This window comes from Podarcis pityusensis, assembly GCF_964106645.2.
Source record: "Podarcis pityusensis genome assembly, chromosome: 3".
Lineage (NCBI taxonomy): Eukaryota > Metazoa > Chordata > Lepidosauria > Squamata > Lacertidae > Podarcis > Podarcis pityusensis.
Genome location: NC_138026.1, coordinates 116,006,548 through 116,018,602, shown reverse-complemented (window position 1 = coordinate 116,018,602; position 12,055 = coordinate 116,006,548). Strand labels below are relative to the sequence as shown.

The 12,055-nt window shown below is 47.6% G+C and overlaps 1 long non-coding RNA gene across 1 annotated transcript in view; it reads left to right on the top strand.

Annotated features, from left to right (window-relative positions):
* The first annotated feature begins 5,910 nt into the window (after positions 1-5,910).
* The window catches only part of LOC308472544, a 66,831-nt gene continuing 60,686 nt past the window's right edge, over positions 5,911-12,055 (top strand). Inside the window, exon 1 of the long non-coding RNA XR_013983571.1 lies at positions 5,911-6,124. This is a non-coding gene — a long non-coding RNA (uncharacterized lncRNA). The remainder of the gene's footprint in view (positions 6,125-12,055) is intronic.

The following is a 12,055-nucleotide window of genomic DNA, read 5'->3' as shown; positions in this document are numbered from 1 at the left end:
ATCTTGAAGCCAAGCCTCCAGCTCACACTTTCAAACAAGCTGTAAAATCCAACAGTTGTTTTTTTCCTTTCTCACGCAGGCAAACTGCAAGTTGTTTACGCTCTTTTGCACCTGGCAGCTAAACTCTGGCTGCTATGGAAAGTCCCTTCCAAGGGCACGTAAACTTGTAGCCAAAACATTCCCTGGTTTTGTTTCGCTTTCCCAGGCTCACACTCACAGTCCAGCCCCTTTGCCAGTAACTTTCCAACTTTCCGTTACTTAGCAACAATGCATTCCAATAGGACAGTTTATCAACCACAAGAATTTGTGGAATGCAGGCTTCAGCCTTTAAGCTGCAGGCCTCTTCCTCCCGGAGCTTTTGTTTCCGTTGAAACGCAGCTCCGTGAACCAGTGAATTAATCAAACTGCGTTCACACTTTTAGCCCGAAATGCAGCATACCTTGAACTTTGTTGCTCTGGAAAACACCTCTTCTTTCCACCAGCTGTCTGTTGAGCCTCTGGCTTCTTTCAGACGCTTCTCTTCCTCCTTGGAGCAGAGGAGGACAATCCACCAGCCTCTCATGCAGATGTCCGATGAATCGCAACCATCCGAAGGCTGCCATATGTTAGTATCTTCAGCTCACAGGCAGAGGTACTGTCAGGGAACTGCCATCAGAAGGAAGGGAGGTAGAAGGGCTCACACAGGTGGGGAGAGACTCAGCAGCTGAAGAGGGAACCAGTAGGGGGAGAAGAGCTGAGCTGAGGGAAAGTGAGCAGGAGGGATGGCTCCGAGACACTTCCAGCGAAAACAGTGGGGAGGTTTCAGGACCTCCTGTAGGGACACCCACTCCTCGCCGGAAACTGTCACGCAGAGAGTCCAGAAGACGTGTTTCCGTTAAGGAGCTTTTATGTTGGAAGCGATTCCGAAAGCAACCACTGTCAGAATCTGCAAGCGACTGACAGAGCCATGTTTAAGGGGCTCCGTTACAGACAGAGGTTTGCAAACTTGACCAAACTCTGAGGGACTTGGATTTTACGCACAAGCAGCTCATCGTCCCATCACAGCATTCCGACAGTCTCTGTGAGCAGTTTGTGCAGGAGAAGGCATCATGAGCAACCCAGCCGGAACCGGAGAAGCAGGAGCTGGAGCGGGTCCAAGCCTGGAGGAAAGGTACAGGGCGTTGGAGGTCCAGCTAGCGCTGCAGACGGCGAGGCTCGAGGAGAGGAGGGCTCAAGATGCAGAGAAGGGGAAAACCACCCCGCTCGCCAGAAAGTTGCCAGGATTGGTGCAGAAGTTTGGGGGGGAGGCCAAGGACTATCATGCCTTTAGGACAGAGATGCAATATGCCCTTAATCTGCAGTTTGATGACTTTCCCGACGAGGAATCGCGGGTGGCTTTTGTGATTGGGCATCTCGAAAAGGGGGCGAAAGACTGGGTGAGGCCCCTGATGGCAACAAACAATGACATCCTGAAGGATACGAGGAAGTTTTTTCGTGCAATGGATTTGATGTTTTCCAGCGATATTGAGCAGGGAGTGGTACGCAGACAGTTAATGGCGTGCAAACAGGGGAGCCGATCTGTGCGTGAGTACTGGACTGAGTTTACCATGTTGATCCATAAATTGGGGTGGGATCTATCGGCGGAACCCATTCAAATGCTCTTTGAAGAAGGGCTTGCTTCGGCGGTGAAGGATGAACTTTCCCGGGCGCCCAGGGCGGAGTCTATGGACCAGCTGACCAAATCAGCGCTGACCATAGGAGCGCGCCAAGAGGCGAGAGCCTTGGAGAGGCGGGAAGGGAAGGGGGAACGTTGGAGGGAGCTTCGCATTCCAGAGATTCCAGAGCCACCGTTCCCGCCGGGAGAGCCGATGGAAATTGGAACAGCGCGCACGCGCGCAGTTTCAAAGCCCAGTGAAGAGCGGAAGAAGGAGGGAAAGGGCGCCAAGAAATGTTATCTCTGCCAACAGCCAGGTCATTTTGCCAGAGTCTGCCCCCAAAGAAAGGAATGGCAAGGAATGGCGGGAGCTGTTGGGGAGAGGGAGGAAAAGGTACCGGAGCAAGTAAAAGCCAACGCCTGGCTGCCACCGTCGGGGCACAGCAGCCAGGCCAAAGAGCAGTGAAAGTGCCCACGCTGGAACCTCCTAAACCCGCCCTAGTGATAGAGGTGTTACTAGAGCTGCCTAACGGACACCCACTAAAGATAAAGGCGCTATTGGACTCAGGCAGCTCCTGCAATTTCATGAGTAAGGAGTTTGCTGCTGAGCACCAGATACAGACTATCCCTTTAAGTAACCCTTTGCAGGTGACCACGATCGATGGAAGGGAGCTGCTGGGAGGAGAAGTCAGCCAGCAGACCGTCCCAATGATAATGAGGGTAGCAAGACACACTGAGCTAATAGCGTTTAATGTGGCTACCTTGGGAGGAGCTCCCATTATTTTGGGGATGAGCTGGCTAGCGTTACATGATCCGCTAGTGGGCTGGCATCAGAGAGTGGTCTCCTTTGGGTCAGCACATTGTCTAGAACACTGCAAAGAGCGGGAGGCTCAAGGAGGGGCCAGAGCCACTCTAGCAGGGACGGAAGTAACGGAGAAGGGGAAGGTTCCCCAACAATACGCCGACCTGAGCAAAGTCTTCAGCGAGAGGGAGGCAGACAAACTACCCCCACATAGGCCCTTTGACTGTCAAATCAATTTACTCCCTGGGGCACAGCTCCCTGTAGGCAAGCTGTACGCCATGTCAGACAGAGAGATGCAGGAGCTAAGGGAGTTCATTGACAAGAACCTGAAGAGAGTGTTCATCAGAGAGTCCAGGGCGGTGGGGGGCAGCCCAGTGTTTTTTGTGGACAAAAAAAACACGGACAAACCCAGGCTTGTAGTGGACTTCAGGGCCTTAAATGCAGTGTCAGAACCAGTGACTTTCCCGATGCCCAGAATTGATGACATTTTGACAAGGGTCAGGAAGGGAAAGATTTTTACTAAACTGGACCTGAGGGGGGCGTACAACCTGATACGAATAAGGAAGGGGGATGAATGGAAAACCACCATGTTCACCCCTTTGGGGGCATTTGAATATTTAGTTATGCCCTTCGGCCTACAAGCAGGCTCCGCGTGCTTTCAATCATTTATGAACCACGTCCTGGGGCCTTTGCTTTACAAGAATTGTGTGGCCTTCTTAGATGACGTGTTAGTATATTCAGAGACTGAGGAGCAGCATGTAAAAGACGTCAGGGAAGTGTTGGGCAGACTGCAAGCCAATCAGCTGTGGGTGAAGCTAGAGAAGTGTCAGTTTCATGCCAAGGAGGTGGAATTCCTGGGGTACCGCTTGTCGGACAAGGGATTGGCCATGGATCCTGGCAAGGTCCAAGCGGTACTGGAATGGAAAACACCGAAAACAAGGAAGGATGTGCAAAGATTCCTTGGATTTGGAAACTTCTATCGGAAGTTCATCAGAAATTTTGCCCACTTGACGGCTCCCATTACGGACTGTCTCAGCAGTAAGAGGAAATTCGTTTGGACGGCGGAGGCGGAGCGAGCTTTTGAGGAACTGAAAAGGGCGTTCGCTTTGGAAGAACAGCTCCTGCATGTGGATTTACAAAAACCGATGCGAGTGGAGACGGACGCATCAGACCGGGCTGTGGGGGCGGTGCTTCTGCAGCCTGGGAAGGAGGAGTCAGAGTGGAGACCGTGTGCCTTTTTTTCGCGAAAGCTGAACAAATCTGAGAGGAACTACACAGTGTATGACCGAGAACTACTTGCCATTCATGAAGCGTTCAGGAGATGGAGGCATTTATTAATTGGGGCACAACATAAGGTGCAAGTGTGCACGGACCACAAGAACTTAGAGTATTGGAGAACGGCACGAGTGCTCAACCAACGGCAAGTGCGATGGGCCCAGGAGTTCTCCAAATTTCACTTTGAAATTTGTTATGTGCCAGGTCCAGAAAATGTTAGGGCGGACGCTCTCTCACGCAAACCTGAATATTTGGAAGGGGAGGGGGGACCCGAAGAGAGACATGTCATCCCAGAGGACCGCTGGGTGTGTGGGGCGGCATTGGTGGGGCAAAGAGAACTGGTAGAGGAAACAGAGAATGATGAATATGCCCAGAATAAGCTCAGAGGTCTTAGGGGTGAGGGAGAGGAACCAGGGGGTTTTGAGGAAAGAAATGGAGCGTTGTATTACAAAGGGGCACTGTATATCCCCGAAGGAGACTTAAGGGGGAGGGTACTCAAGCAGTTGCACGACAGCCCCACGGCGGGGCATTTTGGACAACACAAAACCATGTGGTTGGTCACCAGGGAATTTTGGTGGCCTAAGGTGAGGGAAGATGTACGGGAGTATGTAAGAGGGTGTGAGCAATGCCAGCGAGCCAACGGGGAGAGGCGGGCGCCGGCGGGGCTATTAGAACCCTTACCAACCCCAGAACGACCTTGGGAGGCAGTGTCGATAGATTTTATGACTGATCTGCCGAAGTCCAAGGGGAAAACAGCCATCATGGTGGTGGTAGACCTACTAACAAAGATGTGCCACTTTGTAGCCTGTTCGCATGCAGTCACGGCGGAAGAGACAGCGAAGTTATTTGTAGAACACATTTTTAGGTTGCACGGGTGCCATTGAGGGTGGTCTCAGACAGGGGAAAACAATTTACTTCCAGGTTCTGGAGGAAGCTCATGAGCTTACTGCAGGTGGAGGTCAACTTTTCGACTGCCCGGCACCCTGAAACCAACGGGCAGGCGGAAAGAGCAAACGGTGTCCTCCAGCAATACCTGAGGTGTTATGTCAATGACAGAGAAGATGACTGGGTAGAGAAGTTGGCGCTGGCGGAATTTGCCTACAACAATGCAGAGAATGTGTCCACAGGGATGAGCCCCTTCTTGGCTAATTATGGGTGTCATCCCAGGGCATTCCCAGGGGGAGGAGGGGAGAGATGGAGCGTCCCGGCAGCCGAGCATTTTGTAGAAGAAATGGAAGCAATCCATCGTCAGCTCCAACTCAACTTAGAAAGGGCGAAGGAAGAATACAAGAGGCAGGCAGACAAGAACCGAAGGGAAGGTGAAACCATAAGGGTGGGAGATCGGGTGTGGCTGTCAACCCAAGGGTTGCCGTTCAAAGGAGGTTGTAAGAAATTAAGACCCAGGAGGTTGGGTCCCTTTGAGGTCATTCAACAAGTCAACCCAGTGGCTTTCAGGCTCCGGTTACCCAACCACATGAAACTGCACCCAGTATTTCACAGGTCGTTACTGTCACCGTATGAGGGGGGACGAGAAGGGATGTCCACTCGGGGACCGATCATAGAAGAAAGGGAATGCAGCAGCCATGTGGCAGAAATCCTCGACGCCAGGTGGAAGGGGGATCAGGTGGAGTATTTGGTAGCGTGGGAAGGAGAACCGGAGTCAGAAAACACTTGGGTAATGGCAGAAGATATCAATGACGAGGTATTGATAGAAACGTTCCATCAAAGGTTCCCAAGGAAACCTCAGCCTGTGGAGAGGTTCCGGAGGGAATACTTTGGGACCACCGATGAGGAGGAGGAGTTGGAAGGATTCACGGATTCGGAAGGGGAAGGGGAGATGGACTCTGAGGAGGAGGAGTACTTCGAGACCAGGAACCGCAACAGGTGGAGAGAAGTGTTCGAGACATCGGAAGGTGAAGGAAGTTCCTTCCGGGGTTTTGCCTCCTCACCGCCCATAGAGGAGGGGGCGGGAGGGGGTGAAGGGGGCCCTGGAGGGGAGGTGGATGTCAGGGAACTGCCATCGGAAGGAAGGGAGGTGGAAGGGCTCACACAGGTTGGGAGAGACTCAGCAGCTGAAGAGGGAACCCAATAGGGGGAGAAGAGCTGAGCTGAGGGAAAGTGAGCAGGAGGGATGGCTCCGAGACACTTCCAGCGAAAACAGTGGGGAGGTTTCAGGACCTCCTGTAGGGACACCCACTCCTCGCCGGAAACTGTCACGCAGAGAGTCCAGAAGACGTGTTTCCGTTAAGGAGCTTTTATGTTGGAAGCGATTCCGAAAGCAACCACTGTCGGAATCTGCAAGCGACTGACAGAGCCATGTTTAAGGGGCTCCGTTACAGACAGAGGTTTGCAAACTTGACCAAACTCTGAGGGACTTGGATTTTACGCACAAGCAGCTCATCGTCCCATCACAGGTACCTGGCCTCCCCCGAGGCAATTGAGCGAGATACTGTGTTTACCATCCGTCTGCGACCCTCGGCAGGCTAGGTAAACAAACCCGGCGATTCTTCTCATTAGTCGTGAGATAGAACACACCCTCTGCTTCTCTGCTTCTCTCTCCCTCCCTGCATTCTCCCAGGGAGGAGAAATGAGACAGACAGGAGTCCTTTCTACATGTTTTATTCCTGTCACTCAACAGTACATAGAAATGTGACTGCACCCTTCAGTCTCCATTAGAAGAGTCACAACTCCTCCCCTGTACTTCCAGCACAGGTCAGATGACACACTGAGCTAACATCCGGTGCTCAGTACAGAGAATAGGCTCCACCTTTTCTCCAACAGTACATCTGCAAACCATAACATCCTGTTTTGCATTCCAGCCATCTGGAGCTGGCTTTTGCCTTGGTGCTTTTTCCCAACAATAGCCTGTGTCGCTGTCCCAACTTTTAAATATAGCTCACAAATGTTAAGAGATATGAAGATCTGGCTCATTGGCCAGATAAAATCCCCCACCCCTGATTATTCACATGCAAGTCTCCAAGTAATGAAAAGATATTATTGTTTTTCAATAATTGGATTATTTCAGATAATAATTGCTGCAACACGTTTATCTAGATAAACATATTTTATCTAGATAGAAGGATATCTAGAATAGATATCTAGCATAGAAGGATATGTTGTGGGCACATCAATTGTTTTGTGTTTTTTGTTCAGGCAAGCATTGACGTTTCCTTGGTGTAATCTAGATAAATGTATTGCAGCAATTATTATCTGAAATAATCCAATTATTGAAAAACAATAATATCTCTTCATTACTCAGGGACTTGCATGTGAATAAATATGCCTACAGTTGTCATGTAAATTGTGTGATTTTACGAAAGGAAACTAGAAAAAGAATGGCATTAATAATGTAAACCCTTCTAATGTCAGTTGGAGGAGCAATTTCTGGGTGTAAGCTTCCAAACTATAATACCAAAACATAAGACATGAATGTTTAAAATGCATGTATCATTTCTGATACCATTTATTGGAAAAAGAGATTTTTTTAATGATAGTTTGCAACAGTAGAAGCCTGGGCCACATGAGCCATTTTCTTTCCTCTTCCCCTTACATGGTTCCCTGAAGCAACTACCCATTCTCTTTGGCAAATATTTTGGATATCATCAATGCAATCCTCCTCGATTGAATCATCTTGTATGCTCGGCATAGAAGGATATGGGCACATCAATTGTTTTGTGTTTTTTGTCCAGGGAAGCATTGATGTCTTGGATTAATTCCCTGATAGAAGCATCAATCCCTTGGCCTTGTATGTTCAGGGAAGCATCAGTTAGGTGGCTGCTTCTTGTAAGGAAACCATGTATGACTTGGATAAATCTTTTAATAATAACAACAGTCCCTCGACCTTGTATGTGCAGGATAAAAAGGGCTTTCTGGTCTCCATCAATCCCATAATGTTCTATCTCTATGGAAGAATCACTTATTTGGCCTTCGGTCTTAAAGAAAACTTTGATCTCATGGACTAATCTCCTGAGTGAACGATTGGTTCCTTTGGCATGTATGCTTAGGATAAAACAGCTCCCTTTATGCTCATTTCCTTGGTGCTGTTTGTTCAAGGAAGGTTTTCTCCCTTGGATTAATTTTTGGAGAGAAACATCAACTCCTAGGTTCAGTGAAATATCACCTAGAATCCTTTTTTTCCTAAGGAAAGCATTCCTCACTTGGCCTAATCTGCTAATATAAGCATGAGTCTCTTGACCTTCCCTATATAGAGAAGCTTTAATTATTTGGCATTGTCTCTTAAGCATATTCTTAATTTCTTGGACTAATCCTCTGACAGAAGTGTCAGTCCCTTGTACGTTAATGATCAAACTGTCCTCCTGGTCTACTTTGTTGGGGAAACCGCCAATATGTTTGCCTTATATATCCAGGGAATAAACAGTTATTTCACCTTCTTTGCCAAGTAGAGCATTGATCTCTTGGACAAATCTTTTGAAAGAAGCATGCATCCCTTCAACTTGTATTGTAAGTATAAAATGCACCATTTGGGCCTTTTTCTTGGCTGAACCGTTCATCTCTTGCTTCTGATTCATTTGAAAAAGAGAAAATATACTGGAAATAAAGTTTGTACTGTTTTGTGTGTGTGTGTGTTTAAGATACAGTTTCCATCTTGAATGGCCAGCAAACATAGCCCATAAGCCTACCTCACAGGTCAGCAATCAGCAACATCTTTTGACACATTTGCAAACACATGCTGCACTGAAGCACCAACTGCAAACTATTAAATTGGCTATAAAATAATCTACCTTTCAGTGGAGGGAGGGGAACTGGGGACCAGGTAAAGCATTTGTGCAAAACGGTGAATCTGTGGGGTTCGAAGATTTTAATAGCAGTGAATTATTTCCCTAGAGAAGTCCAATTACACTGATTTATGCAAATGACAGTAAGTGTTTATATTTCATGTGGATCCATGCCTTCATCTATGTAAGCCTAGGAAGATATATCCATCAGATCCCAATCAAAAATTGGGCAAGTAGGAGCACAAGCTCACTGAATACCAGTAATCCATGGGTAAGAATATCTTTCCTGTGGGTTGACATTTCCTTCACACCAGACTCTATTATTATTTTCCTCCAATACCTCTTTTCCTACATAGGACAACAAAGAAATATAATTTATACATTGCATGCATATTACAACTTTTTTTTACAATGTAGGCACAAGGAGGTTCCCTCACATATACCCTCACTTAATCCCCACTACAGCCCTGTGATACAGTGGTACCTTGGGTTACAGATGCTTCAGGTTACAGACGCTTCAGGTTACAGACTCTGCTAACCCAGAAATAGTACCTCGGGTTAAGAACTTTGCTTCAGTATGAGAACAGAAATCGTGCTCTGGCGGCACAGCAGCAGCGGGAGACCCCATTAGCTAAAGTGGTGCCTCAGGTTAAGAACAGTTTCAGGTTAAGAACGGACCTCCGGAACGAATTAAGTTCTTAACCCAAGGTACCACTGTATAGGTCAGCATAAATGTTAGGGACTGACCCAAGGTCACTCTGTGAACTTCATGGGCCTGGAATAACTCTCTACTGAGGATATTTCAGGATCATGCACTCTGACATATAACTCTGTCTAAGTATTGCTATATAGTGCTGGTGTAAAAATCAGAGAACCCTCAGTATATATATTTGATTTAGATTATGTTTCAAATATTAGAAATATAGAATGTATCACTGAATAGTTTTTAAGTATGGCTCCAGTGTGCCTACATTTTATAACATTTTATAACCCCTGTGCTCTCTAGGCCATAAACAAGAAACCCTATCTAACCCTAAAAGTGGCACAAATGGTCATTACAGTGGAGTGTAAATCCGATCATCTCTTTGAAGCTTACTGAGACGGCTCAGGGAGAAGTGAGAAAGGGACAGGACTATCAACCACCCTGTTGAAGGCCTGGTTGCTAAGGAAACAGTGATAAAATAGGATAATTGAGACCCACATGTCCTGGGCACTTAGGGGCACCCCAAAGTGATTGCAGGGATGAAGTTACCAGTATGAAGCCATGTGTGTTTTACTTCTCATGACCTGTAACCCTTCTTGATGTATGTAGAAGGATGTTTAGGATATGAATATCGATAGAAGATGATGTGGCGATGGCTGTTAGCTTCAATTCTGTAGTAGCAGGGGAGGGGGATTGCTAGGTAGGGCCAAAGTATGCATCAGAGAGACAGCTCCAATCTTGGAAGAGATGTTGGTTTCCTTACCATCGCCACCAATACCTTGGGAGCTCCTTAGTTGGTTGGCCAAAGGGATGGTGCCAGACTTCAGGAGGCTGTTGACATGGTGGTGATGGGGCTGCAGCATGTCATGGCACACCACACCACAACCAGGCTGGATAGAACTGTATCTCACTGAGAAATTCCACAACTGGGTGGAACAAGAAAATATACTTGCAGAGGAGGAAGCTTGCTTTAGGGAAGGTTGATCCACTATTGCCCAGTGCCTAGTACTCCATCATCTTATTGAAAAGCACTCCTCCCGTAACACAACCTCCCTTTATGCTGCTTTTATCGATTTTGAAGCAGCATTTGACTCCATATCCGGAGCTGCACTGTGGGGAAAACTGAAGGCCACCTCAACAGACCGACGTCTACTTTATTTAATTTGTATGTTACATGAAGGGACCTCACTCAAAGTAAGATGTAGCCCTCAGGGCCATCTCACCAATGCCATTGAAACGGAGAAAAGTGTCAAGCAAGGCTGCATATTGGCCCCATCCTTATTTAATTTCTATATCAACTCCATGGTGGGCCATTTCCAAAACATAAACTTCCACTCCCCCCAACTGGCTGGAAGACACATCTCTGTTCTTCTCTATGCAGACGAAGCAGCATTTTTTCATGAATACCTATTGGCCTCAAAAGAGCCCTGATAGCATTAATACAGTACTGCAAGGGGGTCCAGCTAGAACTTAATTATCAGGAAACTAAAATCATGGCATTTGCCAAAAATGCTTATGAGCCGCTCCTGGAGCATAGATGGCCACAAGATTGAGCAGGTCTCCTGCTTCAAATACCTGGGGGTAGTCTTCCATTCTGCTGGTAGTAGGAAAGCCCATGGGGACTATACTGCTGAAATTGCTCAGAGAAGCTCATTGGCAATCCTTATTTTTTTAAAAAACCCAAGAGGTAGTCACTATATACCAGCAGCATGGTGCCCAGCTGGGTCCCTTTTCCAATTTTGCAGTGCTAGAACTTGTGCAATCCAAATTTCTAAGGTCAGTCCTTCAAGTCCCAAAACGTTTCTCTAATGCTACTCTGAGACATAAGACGGGCTTCATTAAAATGGAGGCTAAAGTGTGGGTGACCATACTTAATTATTGGCTTAAACCATCTTTATTTCCCCATGGCTTTGCCCCACTAATTAGGAATGATGATTTTCAATCCACATGCAAACCGGCAGTGGCAACTAAAATATCATCCCTGGGCTTCTCTCCAGGTCTTCTACTTAGCATGGGATACGATCAAGCCAAAGCAGTCATTAAACAATGTGTAGTGGACACAGAGCGCCAATTGGATCTAGCCAGGACCCCAACTTTTGTAGCCATGGAATCCACAAGGTACTTTGTCTCTCCTATGGCATATCTAACTAAACTCGAAGTCCCTAAACACCGAAGGGCTTTTACCCTGGCTCAATGTCATGCCCTCCCCTCAGCTGTTATTGAAGGTAGATACAGGATGATTGACTACCCAGAGAGACAATGTTCCTGTGACTCGGGACAAATAAAAATGGTAGTGCATGTCCTTCTCCAGTGCCTGTACTACAAAGACATTCGTACTAGCCTGATTTCCCCATTATTTCAAAAGTACCCAGGGCACACAAGGGACATGGGTGGTGCTGTGGGTTAAACCACAGAGCCTAGGACTTGCTGATCAGAAGGTTGGCAGTTCGAATCCCCGCAATGGGGTGAGCTCCCGTTGGTCGGTCCCTGCTCCTGCCAACCTAGCAGTTCAAAAGCACATCAAAGTGCAAGTAGATAAATAGGTACTGCTCCGGTGGGAAGGTAAACAGCGTTTCTGTGCGCTGCTCTGGTTCACCAGAAGCGGCTTAGTCATGCTGACCACATGACCCAGAAGCTGTACGCTGGCTCCCTCGGCCAATAAAGGGAGATGAGCGCCGCAACCCCAGAGTCGGCCACAACTGGACCTAATGGTCGGGGGTCCCTTTACCCTTTACCTTTACCCAGGGCACACAGGACAATTTTACACCTCCCTGCTGCTCTTGGATACTGATCCTGCTGCAACTTACAGTGTTGCTAGGTTCTGCACAGCAGCGCTCGAGAGTTCTGGAGGATGACAAATCAGTTTTAATGAACATATCAGAGTGCTCTGTAAATGATAGTTAAAG